At 50.8% G+C, this 23248-nt stretch overlaps 3 long non-coding RNA genes across 3 annotated transcripts; all 3 read right to left on the bottom strand.

Annotated features, from left to right (window-relative positions):
* Positions 1-9514: 9514 nt before the first annotated feature.
* LOC135308119 (uncharacterized) lies at positions 9515-9937 on the bottom strand. Its single transcript, XR_010368649.1, has 3 exons — positions 9864-9937; positions 9704-9775; positions 9515-9616 (listed from the first exon to the last, which is right to left on the bottom strand). It is a non-coding gene; the product is annotated as an uncharacterized LOC135308119 (long non-coding RNA).
* A 649-nt stretch (positions 9938-10586) lies between these two features.
* LOC135307177 (uncharacterized) lies at positions 10587-11143 on the bottom strand. Its single transcript, XR_010367899.1, has 3 exons — positions 11044-11143; positions 10855-10956; positions 10587-10694 (listed from the first exon to the last, which is right to left on the bottom strand). It is a non-coding gene; the product is annotated as an uncharacterized LOC135307177 (long non-coding RNA).
* A 1897-nt stretch (positions 11144-13040) lies between these two features.
* Positions 13041-13463, bottom strand: LOC135307561 (uncharacterized). The gene is made up of 3 exons (XR_010368294.1): positions 13390-13463; positions 13230-13301; positions 13041-13130 (listed from the first exon to the last, which is right to left on the bottom strand). It is a non-coding gene; the product is annotated as an uncharacterized LOC135307561 (long non-coding RNA).
* Between the last annotated feature and the right edge of the window lie 9785 nt (positions 13464-23248).

Below are 23248 nucleotides of genomic sequence, written 5' to 3'. Positions count from 1 at the left end.
GGCAGCTCTCCAAGGCTGAGCCCCAGGAGAGGCAGCTCCCGCAGCACGTGTGCAGGTGGCACAAAAAGAACCTGTGTGCCATGACCAGCAGGACAGTGCCAGCCAAAGGGCTGCCTGAGGACGGCCACCGATGGTTTCACTGCCAGCCCTGGCTGAGGGGAAACCTGGACACAGGACAAGGCAGAGAGGGGCCAAATGTTCTACTCCTTCTCAAAACAAGTTGCTGTTTTTGTTTCCAAGCCTAGCACTCTTTGGATCTAATTCAATTTGAAGAGGGAAATGAGGAGTAAGCAAAATTCTTGGACAGCAGGCTGGTTTGTTCAGCTAGCTGGGGCTGCAAGCCATGCGTGAAAAGCAATGTCAGGTGCTAAAGCAAATCTCTGTGTCCTTCAACAGCAACAAGAGAAGTGTGAACAAGACAGAGAATATACCTATTTTAGGAATGTAATTGTTTCATAGGAAACACACCAACACCCAGTGTTCTTCTAATCTTGCTTTTTAATACTCAGCGCTTGTAAATTTCTTCAATCTGGGAAGTCCAAGATTTCATCTGATAGCATAAATATTTGTTCCGCACCATTTGGGGGGTTTTTTTTAATTCTTAATGTTTATATAAATATCACTTAGCGAACACTGGACCTGTGAAGAATTAAGGAAATATGCCTTTAACTACTCTGTGTAGGTCACCTGCAACAAATTTCATGGCAGAGGAGCTTCTGGAAGCCCCTGGTTTACCATCACTACCAAAACTTGGTAGTGATCTTCCAGAGACCCAACACGGAGAGGCCAAACAACTGTTACTGGTCTCAAAACAAAAAGAAAATTGCTCCATGGAGCTTAAGAGAGCATGCTGTCTTGGCATTAATTCCTACCAAGTCTGCTGACAGTACAGGGCAGTAAATAATGCAGATTTCTAATTTATACCTCTTAAAGCACAGCCTAAAAATAGGAAAGACTCCTATAACAAAGAATCCTCCATTGAGTGCTCAAGAAGGAATTCTTACATCTTCTTCAAGACCACACATAAACCAGGTGGAATCAGTTCTGAAGTCAGATTTTAATAGCTCTGAGAGAGATTTTCTTTCACAGTTGCATTATTGAAGCCATGTAAACTCCTGGAATCCATATCATCTTCTAACTATAAGCTGCAGAGATTAAATTTCTCACTGTGTGGAGAAATACCTGATTCAGTTTGTTTTGAATCTGCTGCCTGTCAACTTTTTTTGATCTTGTCAAAGGCTGTCTGGGGAGAACGTTGTCAATACAATTTTTGTGAAATCTACATGAGAATCTGAGGAGATTACTACACAGCTTGGATGCTAGAGGAACTTCTGCAAATAGGTTACAGGGTATTTATTTAACTGATTCAGAACTTTGCTTCAGCTGGCAATAGTTCGAGAATTTTATTTTCTAGTGTCTTTTGGTGGCCCACATTAAAAAACAAAAAAAACCACAAAACAAAAAAAAAAAAAAAACAAAGAACAAGTTCTGTCCTTTTCCAATTTCAAACAGATATTCTTTTTCTTTACCCATGAATTATGACAAAGCAAGTGACGTTCAAAGTCAGCATTCAGAAAGAGCCCTGAGAAGAGACTAGATGTATGCCAATTCCCTCTTGCTATTCAGCTGATTTTATATACTAGCTTTCTGTGTCTCTAGCTTTTTATATGATCTCTGTTACTACAGCCACTTCCAAATCTTGGTAAAAGTTAGTAATTTCTCCACCTTCACTTTGTGGGAAATTGTGGGGGCAAAAAAGTAGCATTGTTTAGTCCAAGTTCAAGCAGAAAAACAGAAATTCAGAAATACATTCTGACCCTTGGCCAGTTTTAATTTTTATTTAACAGCACCCACAAGGACACCGTCCCCAAGTGAGGGGAGTGGGGCACGCAGAACTCACCGATTGTGAGGTCACGGGCACATCTCCAGGGAGGCCTGAGGTATAACCGTTGCTGTACATCAACATTGCACTCAGAGCTGAGGACAGGATCCCGAGAGGGAGCTTGCCCAAGGCTGCTGAGCGAGTTTTGGTGTCTCTGAGGCATCTCTCTTCACTCAAGGAAGGATTGGAAGGCTTTGTCAGGAGGAGAAAGGCCGGCAGTGCTGTGGCACAGACCGTCCAGGCATTCCTCCGTACCCACAATGGTGCAGCAGAACACTGCTAAGAGGCGTCCCCCTGGCAAGGAGCGAGGTGAGAGCCAAGTCTCCCTCCCCACAGATGATAGAGGGGGAGCGGCCAAGAGCAGCAGAAAGGGGAAACAGGAGATCCACAGAATCACCCCAGAGTAGAGGCCCTCCTCTCATGGGCCAGAGGAGCCAGGCTGGGCTGTGGGCACCGGCACTTCCCCTGCCCTTTAGCCAGCCAGCAGGGCCTTGGGGACAATGCTGCAGGGACATTTCCTGAGCTCTACAAGGTGCTCACTCCCCCTGCCCTCTCTCTCTCTCCCCAATGCACACCATGTCACCGGGCAGAGGCAGACGCAGAGAGCGGCAGCTGCCTCTCCGGACATGCCAGGCCGGACCAGGCTCGTCGCCGTTCATGGAGACAGCAAGCACAAGACTCGGGCAGCCAGAAAGGAAAACGCATCCGGCTCAACTGCGTGCCACTGCTGCGTGCTGAGACCAGCAGCCCCAGCACCGCCCCTCAGGCGGTGTCAGGGCAGTCCCAGGCCGTGGGGCTGGTCACCAGCAGCAGCAGCAGCTTGCCCTGCTGAAAGCAGGGCCTGAAGCGAGGCCACCCACGGGGAGACACGGAGCCTCAGGCACCCAAGAGCCCACTGGCAAAGCGCCGCAGGTTGGAGGATGGTCCAACCCCTCAGGAGGTGTCAGGGTGGTCCCAGGCCGTGGGGCTGGTCACCAGAAGCAGCTTGCCCTGCCGAAAGCAGGGCCTGAAGCGAGGCCACCCACGGGGAGACACGGATCCTCAGGCACCCAAGAGCCCACTGGCAAAGCGCCGCAGGTTGGAGGATGGTCCAGCCCAGAGTGCTGGTACCACCAGCCAGGTGGCATTGAGGCTGTCCCAGGAATCTCAGTCATCCAGGAAACAAACAGCCCCATACATACCCCCCTGGATCTTGCCCCGCTCCCAATCTGGGCCAATTCGTGTGAGGCACGTCTTGCGGCGGCAGCTGCGAGATAAAAAGCCCTACAGTCGGCCTGAAAACCAGGGCAGGACCAGACGAGCACCCACCCCTGTTGTTTGGCCCCCTCATCCCTCAAAATAAAGTTTTCTGGTTTGTTTGTTTGAACTGGGAGATGCCACATTCTTTTTTCCAGTCGTCTGCAGCTGATCTCCAAATAGGGGCCCCAAGCTCAGTGGACAAGTGTGTGCCTTCAAGGACTCACCTGTCCCATGGCAACACCCAGCGTCACCACGTTCCATGGCAACACCCAGTGTCACCATGTCCCCTGGTCTGAAGATACCAGCCCTGCTTCTGCCAGGGAAAAAACAGAACTGTGCAAAAGGAGCACGGGGATTTTGCAAGCATTCCTGGCTGAGGCAGCCTCAGTGGGAGGGCACAGCTCTGCCTGCTGCAGGTGCCCAGGAGGGAAAATCATGGATGCAGTAGGATTATTCCCCTCCCAACCCAGCCCAGGCACAGTTCAATCTACCACTGCTGCCACTGGGGTTGCACGTACCAGCCTGGAGAGTAACTGGAATAAGAGAGAGTAACTTCCCAGCATCAGTGCAGCTGATGCTGGGAAGGTAAAACTAAAGCCAGTCCCGCCCCCAGTAAAAATACACTGCACCTGAAAAAAAATAGCCAGCACCCTCCTGTTCTCTGCAAATGGGACCAAAAATTTCAAAAGCATTAAAAAAATTAACCAGGCTTTGGAGCAGTTACAGGTCAGACTACATGAGGCTGGAAAAGATTGTACAGGTGACAGTTCTCAGAGGAAAATTAGCAGGAAATCCCTTCTTTCTGCTATTAAAATCTCAGGCTGTTGCCATGAGACACTCAAGCCACAAGAAAAGTACTTCAGCACCAGCATCCAACTGAGCACCTGTTTGATCCATTTCAGTGGAAAGCCATCACTTTGCCAGCAGAATTCCTCCTCTGGGTTACACACAACATATTTTTTTCTATCTGGGAGTGCCACTGGATTTTTTTACCTAGCATTTAATATTAAATTGTGGAAGTATTTTAAATTAAAAGGGAATGAAAAGATGGACCCACGAGATGGGACAGGAGGAAGCCGGGCAGCCCTTTAAAGAGGGAGATGCTAAGCTGTACATCCAGGAGAGCTCCTCTGAGCACAGAGCAGCCACAGAGCACATCTGACCACAACATTTCTAGTTCACCTGTGTCCTTATAAATGGGAAAAGAACAAAACAGTGGCAGGAAAGGAGGCAGAAGTCAACGGTGAAAGTTTCATTCACAACACATGATTCTCTGCAAGAAGCACTGGAGAAGTGCATGGGGTAAGTGTTCTGCAAGTGCCAGGCTCTTCTGCAGCAGAAAAGGTCTAAAAAAATCAAAATTCTAGCAAGCAAAATAAATCCATCCTTTAGGGCTTGTAAATACTCCGATGAATCTCAGTTACTTTGGGACAAAAACAAACACAGGGCAAACTTTCCCAAGTATGGTTTCATGACAAAATTCCCATTTGTCTGCTCCTGTTTGTCGGAGAAGACAAGGTTACAAGCTGCCCAGCTCACGAAGGAAAGGAGGATCTACACTTCCCTGTCATATTTTCCTACTGACAAAGGATTTAAGACAGAGAATTTGGGTAAATGGAAGGATAAGACTGGAGTACGGATGAAGTTTCACATCTAAGATACTTCATTTGCTAAAATAGAAGCACTTTTGTTGTACATGGATCTCCTTGCTAAACCTCTTTGTCTTCAAACTCCCTTCCTCCATGGCAGAACTGAGCAAGCTCCATGTGTCAGAGCTTCGAGTTAAAAGCTCTGTGAAGAGTTAGTTTTAATGGATCCATTTCCAGTCCGTGGGGTTGCTGTCATGAGGAGCTCAGGTGGCTTTTTGTTGAGATCAAAATCAATGAGCCATTTGTCCCAGCTCCACCTGTCCTGAGGCAGCACTGGCTCCACTGTGCCATTTCTAATGAAAATTGAACCTCCTAAAGAAGCCAGGCCAAAATCACAAGAGAGTAGTCACAAAAATTAATTTTGGCAGTTTACTGGGTATTGATCTAACAGCTACCACCTTCCCAAAGTCCAGGCAACAGTTAACAAGGCTCTTTGCTCTGTAAACGGCCTTTCAATTGGTAGTGTTTCATACCCATGCAGAAAAACAAAAAGCCACTTCCACTGTAGAAACATGAGCTGCAGCTATGCAGTAAGTTGTGCTCAGTAGCTGACCTGCTGCTTTAGTTTTGGGGCAGGAGATACTGCCATAAAATTTCACAAGGAAACTATCAAGTATCTAAACTATGCAGCATTATGTTATTTTCTACCTCCAGTATTGCCAGCACATAGCTTAAGGAAGACAGGTATTTACCAGCCACCATAGATGAAAAAATTAGAATGAAAAATGGCTTTTAAGGAAATCAGAGTGATGGCCACCAGTCATTTTCCAGCTTTGCAGGATTTTGGTTCACAGTCAATCTAAACAAGCCTGCATATGTCTAGCAAGAAGGAAATCACAGAAACATTTCATAGATTGTAGCAGTTTGTTTGGGGGAGGGGGGGGGTCCTCGGGGAGTCCCCGGAGGGCCCCCTGGGCTGTGAGTTCGCTGGCAGCAGCAGGCACGCAAGGAGACTCCACACGGCTTCTGAGGGTGCTGATTAGATGAGGGTTTATTGGGGGCCCCAGCCCCGGGTGTAACATGGTTTCAGAGGGAGAAGGGGGAAAGGCAAAAGGAAGGGGGAGAGAGGGCGAGCCTAGGGGAGAGATGGGCCATGAGAGAATCTGGTCTTCCTCGCACAGCTTAAGAGGGAAATTCAAAGTGGGCACGAAATAAGATTTGGGCCAATGGGATTACAGATTCATGGGACTTCAGGGGAGGAACACAGGTTGGAATAAATCATACATTTTTGAGGGGTACATTTTCAAGATAGAGCATACCATTTGAATGAAATGCAACACCACAATAGATTAATATGATAGATGATAGATAGATAGATAGATAGATAGATAGATAGATAGATAGATAGATTGACAAGGAAAATAGAGATATATGAATGCACTTGCCTGTATCACTTTGTATGGAAAAGGATGGGGAAGTGAGAGGTTATTCTTTTCCACACATGGGAAACTGTCTTTTTCCCAGAAAAATCAGCTTCCTTCTTCAGTGACCACCAGGGTATCTGAAGACCCCACCAAGAAGGCCCTGTGATGCCATTGGCCTGTGCATCCAGCAAGTCAAGAAAGTAAGGCCTGCCTCTTAATACTACAGTGGTGTTAAAGAGGTTTATTCTCGGTTTTTGGTACCAAGAGGAACAAACTGAAGCCACTCACTGTAAAATGCCTGCACAAGCACCAGTGCAAATCACAGCCAAAGGAAGGATGAAGCCAAGGTGTCCCACAACCACAGCCCAAGCGGCCAGAGATCCTCCTTCAACCCTGGCTGCATTGAAGCCCCACTGACTGCCAAGAAGAAAAGCACCCTACTGAGAGCAAGCAAACTTAACCCTCTGGTAGGACACAAATTCAGAGGGAAAAAAATTTTAAAATCCCCACACCACCAGACACACTTCCCAGTGAGAAGGGTTGGAACACTCTGCCCCTCAGCACTTCCCCGGCAGGCAGGTTCACAATGGTGCTGGGAGCTAAGCTGTGCCCTGCGAGGGAACAGAGCCAGCCTCCCTTCAGTGGCAGAAGGCGCGGCCTCAGCTGTAGCCCCGGGTGCCTGCGGTGGCCCAGGGCACGGCCATAGCTGTCAATGTGTTGGGCTGCAGCACAGGGCAGGCCGGAGCTCAGCAGCCTCAGCAGAGCCCAGGGCCGCGGCCCTTCCCTGCCGGGGCCCGAGCCTGGCCCGGCCCGGCCCGGCCTGAGCAGCCCGGACTGGCCCAGGGGATGGGCTGCGCCTGCCCGCTGTGCCCACAGGCTGGGCCCAAGCCTTTGCAAGAGGCTTTCTCCCAGCTTGGCAAAACCTCGGCCAAGTGTCCCTGTGCTGTGCTGAGAAGAGTAAAAACCCTCTCAAATTTAACCCTGCTGCCCACCGCATGAGGGATCCCTGCACACCTTAGGAGAGGCCAACAATACTCCTTTGTGCCTCATGAGGGATCCCTGCACCCCTCAGCAGGGACACCAAAATATCCCTTTGAGCCTCTTCAGCTCCAGGCCCAGATGATGCCACGGAAGGAAATGTGCCCTCAGCCCAGGGACGCTCAGCATGGGCTCCCCCATCCCCTCGGGGCCACGCCGCTGGGCACAGCAGCCCCTGCCTGGCTCCTGCCTGCCCACACCGTGGGCATCCACGGCTGCTCCTCGGCATGGAGCTCAGCCAGTGCTGGTGCCGTGTGGGCTTTGTTGGTGCTACCAACCGGACATAGCTGTGAAAACTCTATTTCTTTATTTAAACATAAAATGTGGGACAAGCCCTGCCCTGCCAGGCAAGGGCTGCCCACCTTCAGTCCTGGCTGGGGAACAGGACCAGGGGGCTCAGGGGCAGAGGGTCTCCTTGAGGAGGGGTGGGTTTTGGGACGGCTGCATGGCGGGGATGCAGCCACAGCAGGGCAGATAGGGGCAGAAGGGAAGAGGTGGGATAAATTCTCAAGTTCTCATTGCCTGTGTTGTCAGGCTCATCTGCTGAAGATGCACAGGAACACCTGTGAAGAGAGGAGGTGGCTGAGGCCCCAGCTTCCAGTGGCACACAGGGACCCTCGTGCACAGCAGGGCCCAAAGCTGGCAAGGCTTCCCAGCACGGCTGGAGCTGCTGGCACAGCTGGGCCCAGCTGGACAGCTGCCCCTCAAAGCCCCACCTCCCTCTGCCTTTGCCCTGTGCCCCTGGGGCTGCTCTTGGCCAGGCAGCCTCAGTGGGAGCCAGCTCTGGCTGCAGCCCCAGCGGGGCCCCCAGGACAAGGCCCAGCAATTGAGAGGCCAATGGAAGCACTGGGCAGCAGCAGAACCCTCTGGAGAGTTATTTGGACTATCATGGACTGGCCACAACTCCACTGCAGCCTCAATGGGAATGTTCCCTGTCCACGTTAGACTTTCAAAAGAAGCTGTTGGAGGGGGAGAGCACAAAACACTCACTGTTTTCTGTTCCAAGAATACCAGATTCCAATGCAGCACAATATGAAGACAAGCTCCAAATAAAGCACGCCTGCCAGAAACCCTAGCCAGCAGCCTGTTCCCTGACAGAAACCACTTCCGAGGCCATCCTGGGCATTGGGAACAGGTCTTGTGGTGCCGGCTGCATCTGTGGGAGCAATGGGAAGCGTGAGCCCGTGCTGTGCTGCACTGCTGAGCTGGCAGCACGGTGGATACGGGCAGGACGTTCTCTGTTTACCCCAGAGCTGGGGCCTGCAGGCACCTTGCCGGCCCTTGGCACAGGCTGTGCCAGCCAACAAAGCCCAGCAGGCCGGGAGGAGAGCCCGGGGGCAGCGCAGCTGCTTGGGCAGTGGCTGCTGCCAGGGACACGGGCCAAAGCCATCCCTGAGCAGCCACTGCCAGCCCTGGCTCTCCCTGCCCCGTGACAGCTCCCCCAGCCCCAGGGGACAGGCTCAGGCCCTGTCAGGACCCAGCGCAGCCCCTGCCCAGTCAGGAGCCAGGGCTGGCTCTGGCCCTGGGCTGGCGGCAGGGCTCCCGCTCGGGGCTGCTCCTGTGCCTTGGGCCTCTGGGCACTCAGGGCCAGCTCTGCAGCAGCTGCAGCGCCAGGGACCTTGCTGCACCAGTCCCGTTTCCCCGGGGCTCTGAACCAGCTCCAGAGGCCTGGAAGCCCAGGCGCCTCCAGCTTTGGCTGCTGCCGGGCCGGGCAAGGGCAGGCCCTGGGGGAAGAGCTGCTGCCACACAGCCCCGGCCAGGGCTGAGCCCGGCACAGCAATTACCTGCTGTGCCTGTGCCCGTGTCTGCCATCGCCTTCCTTCCTGCAGCTAGGGCTGCCAGTGATCCACTGCTTCTCCCTGGGTGCTCCTCCTTCTGCACAGCCTTTTGGTCCATCACTTGAAAAAGGGAAAAAGGGACAACTGGATCAAATGGAAACACTCCCCACTGGGGAGGTGGCACCTTCATGAGGCAATGCTTGTCTAAGTCACAGGTAAAGATCAGGAAAAAGCCCAGGTAATTGGGGCTGGGCCAGTGCACTCCCTTGTGCAAACAGCTGCACCTCCTGATCTTCTCAGAGACTGGGAAATGGCAGGGCATCTCAGGCCCACGGTACAGTTGGGGCACCCTATCAGCTAATGCCAAATTCCATCCTGCAGAGGCTGGGCAGAAGCTGCAGCCAGGCCAGGTTGGGAAACAGCCCTGCAGGGCGTGAAAGCAGCAGCGGGGCAGCGAGGCTGCCATGGATCCCTTCCCACTGTGCCGGGCACGGCGTGTCCAGATGTGCAGCCAAAGCCCCCGGCTGCTGAGTCCCAGGGGAAGCATGAGGGAAATGCACCCACCTTCTCTTGTCTGCAGGGGTTCCTTCAGCTCTTGCCTCATCTGTTTGGATGGTTCCATGGATATCTTACCTGTTGTACCTTGGACTTTCCCTGTTGGAGTACCTTAGAGAAAAATATTTCCATTTTCCAGGAATGGATCCTACAAAAGCAAGGCTCAGTCTGTGGGGTCAGCAGGGACACACTACTCACCCCTGTGATGGGAGATGGGCTTGAGTGCAACATCCAAGGTAGGAGCTGGAGAAGTCCTCCCTGTAGACACATCTGTAACACAACAGCCACAGAAGCTTCTGTCACCTGGTGCCTGCCCGCTTGTCTACAATTCTTCCTTGGTGGCACACTGAGAACATACCTGCAGGAGGCTCCAAGGGCTTCAAATCTTTATTCATCCAAGCTGATGGAGAAGCCTTCCCAGCACCCTCATCTGGAATGGAGCACAGATGAGAACATTTTCCAGTGTGTGTTGGGATCCCCTTCTGCCACAGGGAACTGGGCACAGCAAGGGGGTCGGGTAAGGCTGTAGGAGCCAGACGTGAATAGACATGGCCAAAGGTGCACAGGGGCCTGGGGAGCTCTGGGCTGGCTCCTGGTCACTTTCCACACTCTTTCCCTGCCCTCAGCAACATCCCTGGGAGGGTGGCTGGAGCAGCGCAGGGCCCCCGGGTTCTCTCCCTCAGACACAGAGGAAATCCTCTCTAAAACCCCGGGGAAAACTGCAGCAGGCAGTGACACAGCTATCCCTCCCTCCCTCTGTCCCTCTTGCCCTCCTTCTGCTGGGACAGCTCTCAGATCCCAAGGGCAAACAGCCAGGCACTCTCAGGATACACTGGAGGCTTCCTCTCCCCCTCTGTCCTTTCCCCACCGTGGGCACCCCGTGCAGTCACTCCCAGGTTTCAGGACATGTCTCCCATGGAGGGACCCCAGCAGGACGGCTCAGTACCCGAGTGCCCTGAGCTTGCTCGGGATAATTCCCCTGGGCTGTGCCGCTCTAGTCCAGGCTGTGCCTGCACTGCCAAGCAGCAGAGAGGGCAGCTCAAGCCTCAGCAGGGCTCAGGCCCAGAGGCACAGCAATTACCTCCTGTGCCTGTGCGTGGCATCGCCTCCCTTCCTTCAGCAGAGGCTGGCACAGAACCACAGCTTCCTCCGGGAAATGCTTCCATCTGCACAGGCTCTCCTTTCATTTCTGGAGAATGAAAAAGAGACAGCTGGATCAGATGGAAATATACCTCACTGGGAATGGGCCATGGATCCCATCCCGCTGTGCCGGGAACCATGCGTTCAGATGTGCAGCCAAAGCCCCCGGCTGCTGAGTCCCAGGGGAAGCATGAGGCAAATGCACCCACCTTGTCCTCCCTGCCGCATTTTCTTCAGCACTTGCCTCGTCTGTTTGGATGGTTCCAGGCATATCTTCTCTGTTGTGTCTTGCATCTTCCTCTTCGGATGAACTTAGAGAAAAATATTTCCAATTCCCTGGAATGGATCCCACAAAAGCAGGGCTCAACGTGTGGGGTCAGCAGGGACACACTACTCACCCCTGCCATGGGGGCTGGTCTTGTTGGCAATAACCACCAAAGTATGTATGAATCTCCTCCCTGCAGACACACCTGTAACTCAACAGCCACAGAAGCTTCTGCCATCTCTGCTGATCTGCACGGGCACCACTGAGCCGCAGCAGCGGTGAGGGGATCGTGCAGGGCGAGGGCACACACGTGCATGGTTCTGTGCTGGCACCTGCAGCGATGCCTCCCTGGCCCAGCTTTGGCCTCTGAGCTGGCAGCTCTCCCAGGGGAAAGGCCTTGACCTACCCTCAGCATCTCCCAGAGCCTCAGTCCTGGATGTGGGACCTTCACCGGCAGGTTCAGCTGCAAAGAAAGGCAGGACAGAAGAGCTGCTGTGGCACTGCAGGAGATCCTCAGGCTGCCCACAAGGCTCAGCCCCGGGGCACAGCCCTGGGCATGGCCCCTTCCCTCTCTGCTCTTCTCTGTGACTGCACAGAGCACACGGAAGGACACACTGGCATTGCACACAGGGGAGGAAGACTGAAAGCTAAATGCTCCTTCCTCCCAATGACAGCGATCCTGTGGGATCCCTCAGGGCTCCAGAAGGGAGCAGGGCAAGATTTTCAGAATCCTTCAGCCCTTACATAATGTTAAGGGAAATGGATTATGAGTGAGCTCTTGTCGCATTGATCCTGATTATTCTGTCAAGAAAGGCACACGGAGGAATAGCCTCCAGCATCCTCCAAGAATTTCAAGCCATTTTCCAGCAGGGCTTCCAAAAAATCAAAGTCATGATTCCAGTCTAGAAGGGAGCAGAGAACAGAACGATATCAGTGGCATTGTGGGATCCCCTTCTGCCACAGGAAACTGGGCACTGCCAGGGGGTCGGGTAAGGCTGTGGGAGCCAGATGCGACTTGATATGGCCAAAGATGCACAGGGGCCTGGGGAGCTCTGGGCTGCCTCCTGGTCACTCCCCACACTCTGTCCCTGCCCTCACCAACACCCTTGAGAGGGGTGGCTGGAGCAGCACAGGGCCCCCGTGTTCTCTCCCTCAGACACAGAGGAAATCCTCCCTAAAGCACGGGGGCAAACTGCAGCAGGCAGTGCCACAGCTATCCCTCCCTCCCTTCCTTCTCCCCTCCTGCCCTCCTTCTGATGGGACACCTCCCCCAGATCCCAAGGGCAAACAGCCAGGCCCTCTCAGAACACACTGGAGCCTTGCTCTCCCCCTCTGTCCTTTCCCCACCGTGGGCACCCTGTGCAGTCGCTCCCACGTTTCAGGACATGTCTCCCATGGAGGGACCCCAGCAGGACTGCTCAGGACCCGAGTGCCCTGAGCCTGCTCGCGATAATTCCCCTGGGCTGTGCCGCTCTAGTCCAGGCTGTGCCTGCACTGCCAAGCAGCAGAGAGGGAAGCTGGGCTGCTGGGCTCAGACCCAGAGGCACAGCAATTACCTCCTCTGCCTGTGCCTGGCCTGGCCTCCCTTCCTGGAGCTGAGGCTGGCATGGAAATACTGCTTCCTCCAGGAAATGCTTCCATCTGCACAGGCTCTCCTTTCATTTCTGGAGAATGGAAAAGAGACATATGGATCGGATGGAAACATTCCTGACTGGGAATGGGGAAGGGGACAATTTCAGGAGGCATCACTTGTGAAAGGAATGCATAAGGATCAGAAAACACCCAGGATTTTGGGACAACCCAAGGCTGCTTCCTTCCCCAAACCGCCCCAACATCTGATCTGCCTGGACAGAAGGAATTTGCAGGGGATCTGAGGGTGGGCATGGACTGTGGTGCAATTGGGGCTGCCTGTCAGCTGATGCCAAATGCCTTCCTGCAGAGGCTGGGCAGAAGCTGCAGCCAGGCCAGGATGGGAAACAGCCCTGCAGGGCGTGAAAGCAGCAGCGGGGCAGAGAGGCTGCCATGGATCCCTTCCTGCTGTGCCAGGCGCTGCATGTCCAGATGTGCAGCCAAAGACCCCGGCTGCTGAGTCCCAGGGGAAGCACGAGGGAAATGCACCAATACACCCACCTTTTCATCTCTGCAGACATTCCTTCAGCATTTGCCACGTAATTTCTATTGGGTCCTGGAATTTCTTGCCTGCCATGTCTTTGGTCTCTCCTGTCGTAGGACGTTAAGAGAAAGTAGTTCCATTTCCCAGGAATGGACCCCACAAAAGCAGGGCTCAGCCTGAGGGGTCAGCAGGGACACACTACTCACCCCTGCCATGGGAGCTGGGCTTCTGTGCAGCATCCAAGGTAGGAGTTGGTGAGGTCGTCCCTGCAGACACATCTGTAACACAACAGCCACAGAAGCTTCTGTCACCTGCTTCTTACCAGTCAGTCAAACATTACGCCTTGGTGGGACAGTGAGAATATACCTGCAGAATGCTCGGAGGGCTTCACAACTTCAGAGCGCCAGGCTAATGGAGAATCCTTCCCAGCATCCCAGTCTGGAAGCAAACCAAGATGAGAACTGTTTCCATTGTGTGCCAGGGCTGGCTCTGGCCCTGGGCTGGAGGCAGGGCTCCCGCTCGGGGCTGCTCCTGTGCCTTGGGCCTCTGGGCACTCAGGGCCAGCTCCACAGCAGCTGCAGCAGGAGGGACGTTGCCTCACCAGTCCCGTTTCCCCGGGGCTCTGAACCAGCTCCAGAGGCCTGGAAGCCAAGGCGCCTCCAGCTTTGGCTGCTGCCGGGCCGGGCAAGGGCAGGCCCTGGGGGAAGAGCTGCTGCCACACAGCCCCGGCCAGGGCTGAGCCCGGCACAGCAATTACCTGCTGTGCCTGTGCCCGTGTCTGGCTTTGCCTTCCTTCCTGCAGCAGGGGCTGGCACCAAAGATGGAGTGCTTCCTTCAAGAAATGCCACCTTCCACTGAAGCACTATGTCCATCTCTTGACAAAGGAAGGGAGACAGCTGCATCAGATGGGGCTGTTTCCCACTTGGGCGGTGGCATAAGAGGTAATATTTGTGAAATTTATGGAGCAGGAAAATGGCCAGATTACAGTGGCATGATGAGAGCACTTCCACCTCTAAACAGCCACCCTTTTCCTAATCTGCAGGGCTGGATATAGTGGGGGATCTCAGGGTGTGTTACAGTTTGGGCTGCCTGTCAGCTGATGCCAAATAACTTCTGGCAGAGGCTGGGCAGAAACTGCAGCCAGGCCAGGCTCGGAAACAGCCCTGCAGGATGTGAAGGCAGCAGCGGGGCAGCGAGGCTGCCATGGATCCCTTCCCGCTGTGCCGGGCACGGCGTGTCCAGATGTGCAGCCAAAGACCCCGGCTGCTGAGTCCCAGGGGAAGCATGAGGGAAATGCACCCACCTTCTCTTGTCTGCAGGGGTTCCTTCAGCTCTTGCCTAATCCGTTAGGGTGGTTCCATGGATATCTTATCTGTTGTACCTTGGACTTTCCCTGTTGGAGTACCTTAGAGAAAAATATTTCCATTTCCCAGGAATTGATCCTACAAAAGTAAGGCTCAGCCTTTGAGGTCAGCAGGGACACACTACTCACCACTGTGATGGGAGCTGCGCTTGCGTATAGCATCCAAGGTAGGAGCTGGAGAAGCTGGAGAAGTCCTCCCTGTAGACACATCTGTAACACAACAGCCACAGAAGCTTCTGTCACCTGCTTCCTGCCCGCTTGTCTACAGTTCTTCCTTGGTGGCACACTGAGAACATTCCTGCAGGAGGCTCCAAGGGCTTCAAAACTTTCTTCATCCAAGCTGATGGAGAAGCCTTCCCAGCACCCTCATCTAGAACGGAGCACAGATGAGAACACTTTCCAGAGTGTGCTGGGATCCCCTTCTGCCACAGGGAACTGGGCACTGCCAGGGGATCGGGTAAGGCCGTGGGAGCCAGATGAGAATGGACATGGCCAAAGGTGCACAGGGGCCTGGGGAGCTCTGGGCTGGCTCCTGGCCACTCTCCACACTCTTTCCCTGCTCTCAGCAACATCCCTGGGAGGGGTGGCTGGAGCAGCGCAGGGCCCCCGGGTTCTCTCCCTCAGACACAGAGGAAATCCTCTCTAAAGCCCCGGGGAAAACTGCAGCAGGCAGTGACACAGCTATCCATCCATCCCTCCCTCTGTCCCTCCCGTCCTCCTTCTGCTGGGACAGCTCCCAGATCCCAAGGGCAAACAGCCAGGCCCTCTCAGGACACACTGGAGCCTTGATCTGCCCCTCTGTCCTTTCCCCACCGTGGGCACCCAGTGCAGTCACTGCCAGGTTTCAGGACATGTCTCCCATGGAGGGACCCCAGCAGGACTGCTCAGTACCCGAGTGCCCTGAGCCTGCTCGGGATAATTCCCCTGGGCTGTGCCTGACTTGTCCAGGCTGTGCCCGCACTGCCAGGCAGCAGAGAGAGCAGCTCAAGCCTTAGTAGGGCTCAGGCCCACAGGCACAGCAATTACCCCCTGGGCCTGTGCCTGGCATCACCTCCCTTCCTGCAGCAGAGGCTGGCATGGAGCACCTGCTTCCTCTGGGAAACGCCGCCTTATGCCCAGCCTCTCCATCCACTTTTGGCGAAAGGAAGAGGGACAGCTGGATCAGGTGGGGCTGTTCCCCACTGGGGAGGTGGCGCCTTCAGGAGGGAATGCTTGTCAAAGACATGGCTAAGAATCAGGAAATCCCTATAAACATTTTGGGAAGGCCAGGGCCCTCCCTTCTCCAAACTGGTGCCCTTTCTGTTCTACCCGGCGACTGGAAAATTGCAGGGGATCTCAGGCCCGTGGTGCAATTAGGCGGCCTGTCAGCTGATGCCAAATGCCTTCCTGCAGAGGCTGGGCAGAAGCTGCAGCCAGGCCAGGCTGGGAAACAGCCCTGCAGGGCGTCAAAGCAGCAGCAGCGGGGCAGCGAGGCTGCCATGGATCCCTTCCCACTGTGCCACGCACGGCGTGTCCAGATGTGCAACCAAAGCCCCCGGCTGCTGAGTCCCAGGGGAAGCATGAGGGAAATGCACCCACCTTCTCCTGCCTGCTGCATTTCCTTCAGCATTTGCCTCATGTTTTCGGATGGATCATGGGGTTTGTGGTGTCCTGTAGCTTGGTCCTTCCCCCTCGGAGGACCTTAGAGCAATAGAATGCCATTTCCTAGGAACAGATCCCACAAAAGCAGGGCTCAGCCTGTGGGGTCAGCAGGGACACACTACTCACCTCTGCGATGGTTGCCAGGCTTCTGTGTAGGAATCAGCAAAGGAGCTGGAGAAGTCCTCCCTGCAGACACACCTGTAACTCAACAGCCACAGAAGCTTCTGCCATCTCTGCTGATCTGCACGGGCACCTCTGAGCCGCAGGAGCGGTGAGGGGATCGTGCAGGGCGAGGGCACACACGTGCATGGTTCTGTGCTGGCACCTGCAGCGATGCCCCCCTCGCCCAGCTTTGGGCTCTGAGCTGGCAGCTCTCCCAGGGGAAAGGCCTTGACCTACCCTCAGCATCTCCCAGAGCCTCAGTCCTGGATGTGGCTTGGGAAGCTGCACCACCTTCACCAGCAGGTTCAGCTGCAAAGAAAGGCAGGACAGAAGACCTGTAAATCCACCAACATAAACACCAGCCAAACCTCACTAAACAGTCATCACTACTCCTTGAAGTAAAATAGACTGATGCATGTTAATACCTAAGCTTGTAAGCTGTAAAACCCATTGTTAGGAGAAGTAAAATATTTTATTTTAAAGTGTATTATTCATGAGGTTGTTTTAAGTGAACTGAATATTTAAGGTGTGATATGCAAATTTATTTCAAAAAATAAAATATTTTTGTGCTTTTGTTATAACAGAGAAAAGAAATAGAAGTAAAAGCTAATGAAACACTGTAAAGAATATATTAGAACAATAATATGATTCGTGAAAAATCGGAAAAAAATTAAGTATATAAGATACAAACCAGATTTAAGTTCCAAGAAACACTAAAAGTAACATTAAATCAGATAGGATATAACAAAAGCCGTTAGATATTTAATAAGGATCAAATTAAAATAAAGGAAAAAAGCCAAGTATAGCTGAAAGAAAGAGAAATGTACAGACTAATTACAACTTTAGAGATAAAATGTCAAAGAAATAAAACTATAACAATTAGAAATAAGCAGATGCTATCCTAAATCCTGAAAAACAATTTAAAAGGCTCTTATAAATCTTATGAAGTAAATACTGAGAATGAGACGAATGACATCAGTGACTAGATCCCAAGGTGTAAGCTCTGCTACCAAGAAGATACACATCTTGGCCCTTTGGCTGCAACCCAAAGGGGCTTTGAGAGAGCTAGAGAGTTAAAACTGCAGAGGATTATTGTCACTGTATTAGTCATCCAAGCCCAAAAAGAATGAGCCATATGCACACTCCCAAGTTAGTGTAGTACGCTATAATTTTAACAAATTCAGAATGTGCACTATGAGTAGTAAAAGACACTGGAATAAAGAAAATGTGAAATAGAGCAAAAAGAATAAAATGGCAAAATTTGTAAGCAATATATTAAAACTTTTTGTTCTGGAAGAGCTAGAGAAGAAATAAATCCTGAGAGTAGAATAAAGCAAATTGCTCAAGAATTAGAAAACAAGAACATGAGACAGTTATAAAGACACATTTTAGCAGGCAACATAAGAAAACATGAAAAACTTATTTTACAAATATTACCAGCCTTAAACGACTATGGAGTCAAAATATATCTAAAGTACAATAAGCACATGCATTGATTTAAAAAAATATAATTGACAATCCAAAGAAAAGAAATTAAAGATTTAGAATAATCTACCTTATGAAAAGAGCTGTTAATTTTATACCCTGACTTGTAGTATGAAAGTGTAGTTGTTAAGTTTTATAAATACTAAACATAAAATTAGAAAATAAGTAAGCTTTGTCAAAGTGTATCCTAAAAGTACAAATTTAATAAATTAATAGAGAAAGGGAGGGATTCTGATAGATTGTATGTACAAATTCATGCTGAGACTACAGTAATCTCGCCTAATGAAAATCCTAGCATACCAAAAGAGGGTTCCGGGCAATCAATATGCACCAAAATCCTAGCCTGAATATTCATCCCCGGAAATTCTGATTCCAGAAGATTATTTGTCTGACCAAATCTCAGCAATGATTTGCATCATCTATAAGATAAATGTGTGCCTCCTAGAATGCATATTCCAGGAGATTTTCTTCTAACAATGTGAATTATTGACCAGTTTTGGGGAAACTCTCAGCAAGAGCTGCAGCAAGAAAGGAAAAACTACATGAAAATGCAAAAAGGATAAGATCGACCATAAGAAAGCAGAAAAACGCCTGCCCCCAACAACCCTTGGAGCTTGGAAATGTACAAAAAAACTTTGTGAAAGCTGTCCCTTCGTGATGCACAGGGGAGAGAAATGCCCCACCTGTCTCACCTGACGCTGTTAGCCTGCTTCAGGGCCAATCTGATATTTGCTTCTAGACATTCTAAGACTGTATTTTAATTATGAAATAAATTCTCCTTATTAATCAAAAAAAGCTAATTATTTAAAACATGCGGGACTCCTGGAACCCTCATCAGGGACCCCAAAATATCCCTTTGTGCCTCTTCAGGTCCAGGCCCAGATGATCCCACAGAAGGAAATGTGCCCTCAGCCCAGGGACGCTCAGCATGGGCTCCCCCATCCCCTCGGGGCCCCGCCGCTGGGCACAGCAGCCCCTGCCTGGCTCCTGCCTGCCCACACCGTGGCCATCCACGGCTGCTCCTGGGCATGGAGCTCAGCCACTGCTGGTGCCGGGTGGGCTTTGCTGCTGCTACCACCAGGACAATCTGGTCACAGCTGCATCTCTCTACTGCAACAGAAGAGCTGATTTGGGAAGTGCTGTGTTGCCCCATTTCTTCAGCCCCACTAGCTGCCCACACCCACAGTGGCACTGGGCCACCCCCAGAAAACTGTCGAATCTGGGCTGTGGCTGCAGGGCACAGCTGCTCTGCAGCACAGCTGGACTGCCTTGGGAGTAGGACTGCCCTGAGGGTAGGAACAAGGAACAGGGTGAGGTCTGCTCCATGTTTTCCAAAGGTGATTACTCTACAGACCATCAGGGCCAGGCCAACACTGCATTAAAGGCATACATCAACTTACAAACTTGGCAGGGTCCCAGGGCAGGACACAATCTTTAGCCAATTGGGAGAAACTGAGGGTGGAACACCAGGCGGGGAATACAAAGTTTAAACCAATTGGGGATTACAGGGGAGGGGAAGAACTTAAACAAACCAATGGGATTCCGAAGGATACAAAATTGATAGGGAAGTTTCTAGAGCAAGGGGCAGGCTTGGAGAGGGACTGACATGCAATGGGAGGAGGAACAGTGAACAAAAGGGCAGGTCTTTGGAGAGATGGACAAGTGGGGCAAAACCAACATCACAGGGGGGAAAGGAGCAACCCATTGGTAATAAAATATGCTATAACAATAGAAAATAAGGGGAGGGGTATAAAACTGACTGCTAGGACTGAATTACAGTCAAAAATTTTGTTATATTTCTCCAATTACTGTATCATGAAAGAAAACCAAGCAAATTAAATGTTGCAGCAATTTTAATGAAGTAGCTGAAAAGTATATGAAATTGAATCCACTCAAAATATTGACAATATAATTTGGTTATGATAAGGGATAATTTGGTTCTTATAATAGCGCATAAGGAAAAATAACCGTGTGGGGTACACGGGGGGTACGGAGGGCAGGGCTTGACCCCTGTCCCTTCACATACAAATTGCCAAGCCTAAAATTCTCCTTTTTACACTGTACATCATCACCATCTCTTCCCATTTTCAATTTGTCACACTTGTATCTCCACCTTCATTATCACTTTTACCACGCATGCTCCACCATTTTTTAGGTGGTTGCAGTGTTCTTTGGGGTCATCTCTGATGAAGGCCTCTCCTCTTCCTCAATGTCCTTTGATTCACCTTTTGGATTACACATGCGCACCAAGCTGGTATAATGTAAGCCAAAGCTAATATCATACAAGCCAATACTATGTTCTAGCATCAAAGCAATAAATCTCCTATAATTAACATTTTCCTGGATGTCCAACCAAACTTTCCTCTCTTCTAACTAAATTCAGTAATACTTATCTCTTGCTTCTTCCTGTTCTGAACATCTGCAGGAGAACGGGGGGAGCCCCTCCTCTCCCTTTCTTCCTTGGCATTACACCTTCTAACGGTTTTACTGTTTCCAAATATTAATTATTATATCAATATTGATTACTTTATAATTTTATCAGCAGGAATCACACCTATTTATTACAACATGAACTGCAATGGAGAAGCTCTGAGTCAAGGCTCGGATGAGCTCTTCAAATAATTTCCTGGCAGAAACAGATAGCCAAACTTGCCCTTATCCCATGCAAACAGAGGGTTCCAAAAATAGCAACACCTTCCGAGGCCCTTCTGGGCATCGGGAACACGTGTTGTGGTGCCGGCTGCATCTGTGGGAGCGATGGGGAGCGTGAGCCCATGCTGTGCTGCACTGCTGAGCTGGCAGCACAGTGGATACGGGCAGGACGTTCTCTGTTTCCCCCAGAGCTGGGGCCTGCAGGCACCTTGCCGGCCCTTGGCACAGGCTGTGCCAGCCAACAAAGCCCAGCAGGCCGGGAGGAGAGCCCGGGGGCAGCGCAGCTGCTTGGGCAGTGGCTGCTGCCAGGGACACGGGCCAAAGCCATCCCTGAGCAGCCACTGCCACCCCTGGCCCTCCCTGCCCCGTGACAGCTCCCCCAGCCCCAGGGGACAGGCTATCAAAAAGTCCACAGCCAGCAAAGAGATTGTCCCAGGAATTGTGTGCTGCTTTTCCTTCCTGCAGTTGGTCCCAGAAACATCCATCAGACTGCTGTAAATGCCCACACATGGTCTGATCAACCCCTATGCTTTTCCAGTCTGCTCTCTGAAATTCTGCAACAAATCCACCAATAAATTCCAGGTTACCTCTGTTTATTGCACACTACAGTTTCCTTCATTTTTTCCGAATAGCTGGAAGTTTCTATATATAGCAATGCCCTTGAGGATCTCTGATTCTTTTCAGTATTTTTTTTTTTCTATTCAGACATATGAAACAGCCTTATTGGTTTTTATTTTGGCAGGTCTGTTTTTTTTCTTTGCATGATGGTTTACTTATTACCTATATGTAAACTTGTTATTATTTATGGTTATTCATTCCCCAAGTAATTATTTTCACAATCTGTCATTCACTTCCTAGTTAATGTTCCATACATGAACAACTTGGACTCTCTTTTTATAGGAATATAAAGATCTCAGAAAGCTGAATTTTTTATTTTGATGACACTCTTTCTGCCCACTCCCACCTATAACGGTGATTCCTTTTGAAACATATCTGAGGACATGTGGAGTTTTTGGGAAATGCTTAGCTTAACCTGGGTATTGGATTATTATTTTCAGTGCTATAAACCTACATTGCTTCAAGGTTCACACCACGGTCCTGATTTGTGGCTCACTGCATGGATGACTGACTGAATTAAAACAATGTTTGTGAGGCAGCTGAAGAGCTTAGACCTCAGAGATTAAAATTCCTAGGAGGAGGAGGAGAAAGAAGAAAGGATAAAATCCTGATTCAAAGGGTTTTTTCTCACTTCTAGTATGCCAGAAGTATGGTAGACTACACCTGTCTTCGGATGTCATTTAGTTACAGAACAACTCTCTACAGTGCCAGATTCCAGGAGAAATGACTCAACACTTTGCCTCCCAATGCATCAGCTTTAATTCTAGTGAGAGGTAGCCTTAATTACAGTCCAATTAGAGCAAATCAACAAAGCAGTCTTGCCGTTGTGTGAGTGGCAAGAGGAATTTGCTTGTGAACACATGAAGATGTCCCACACAGTAATGAACAAAATTTGCCTTGACTTGGAAGAAAGTAGACAAGGAGCAATGCAGTATTTGGGTTTTATCCAGGGATAAATGTGGCAAGAAGCTGTAACAACTTAACCTGTTTTACAGAACACAAGTACTGATACGGCCAATAATGAACCCACATGAAGGGATCTTCAGGACATTCCTTTATTTCTCTAACCAGGAATGGGCAGCAAAATGCTGGCATTTATCTGAACTGGAAGCCGTGTTGCTCTCCTTTTTCTCCTTGAGCACACTGTTATTTGCAGACTTCACTGCCCAGCCCATCAATCCTCTCGTGGCCAATTGCTAAATGGCACAAGTACCAAAATACAGGTGCCAGCATAATCAGCCCAGCACTAATGCAGCACTGCTTTGATGGTGCACAGGAGCACAGAATGGCTTGGGTTGGAAGGGACATTTAAAGGCCATCTAGTCCCAATGCCCTGCAGTGAGCAGGGACACCTTGAACTAGGTCAGGTTGCTCAGAGCAGGAGTTTGAATGTCTGCAGGGATGGATGTCCAGCTCTCTGGGCAACCTGTGCCAGGGTTTCATAACAAACAGTGTAAAAAATGTGTTTCTTTCATCTAGTCTGAATTTACCATCTTTTAGATTAAAACCATTCCCCCTCGGTTTGGTCACAAAAGACTCTACTAAAAATTCTGTCCCATCTGTTTACAAGCGCTCAGAAGGCCCTGAAAGGCAGCAATCAGGTGTCCCTGGAGTCTTCTCTCTTCCAGGCTGAACACTGTCAGCTCTCCCAGCCTGTCTCCAAAGCAGAAGGGCTCCAGCCCTCAGAGCATTTTGTCCCTCCTCTGGACTAGATCTCACGGGACCATGTCCTTCCTGCCTTGGGGACCCAGAGCAGGATGCAGTACTCTGTCGTGGTAGAGACCGAGACACTACAAAGCAACACACTCCATTTCCAGAAGGCTTCAAACCCTGTTTTTATTCTAGCCTGCATGCTTTTTCTGCATTCTTAAAAAGCTCTTATGTTTACACTTTATTCATTGGTCACGAGAGACAAGCAAAATGCTCAATGGAATAGGCCATTGCAGGTTTCTCTTATTTATCTTTCTTTCTTGGTTTTCATGTCAAAAACATTGGTAGGAAATTCTTTCAGGGGTAAACATGGATCTTGTTATCAAACTTCTTGATGGCTCACAGAAATCACTATAAAACCCCTTCCAGAGTACTCCCAGTAGGGTCTTACCTGAGCAGAGGTGGGGAATCACCTCCTTCAACCTGCTGGGCACTCTCCTTTGGATGCACATGGCTGGCTCATGTCCAGCCTCTCATCTGGCTGCAACACCAAGTCCTTCTCAGCAGGGCTGCTCTGCATCTCTTCATGCCCCAACCAGTGAGATCAGCTGAGCTGGGACTGTGTCACAGCCCTTGGGCAGAGCAGCTGGGCAG

Source organism: Passer domesticus, chromosome 9 (assembly GCF_036417665.1).
Source record: "Passer domesticus isolate bPasDom1 chromosome 9, bPasDom1.hap1, whole genome shotgun sequence".
Taxonomy (NCBI): domain Eukaryota; kingdom Metazoa; phylum Chordata; class Aves; order Passeriformes; family Passeridae; genus Passer; species Passer domesticus.
Note: the sequence above shows the minus strand (reverse complement) of the source record. Positions and strands in the feature narration are given on the sequence as shown.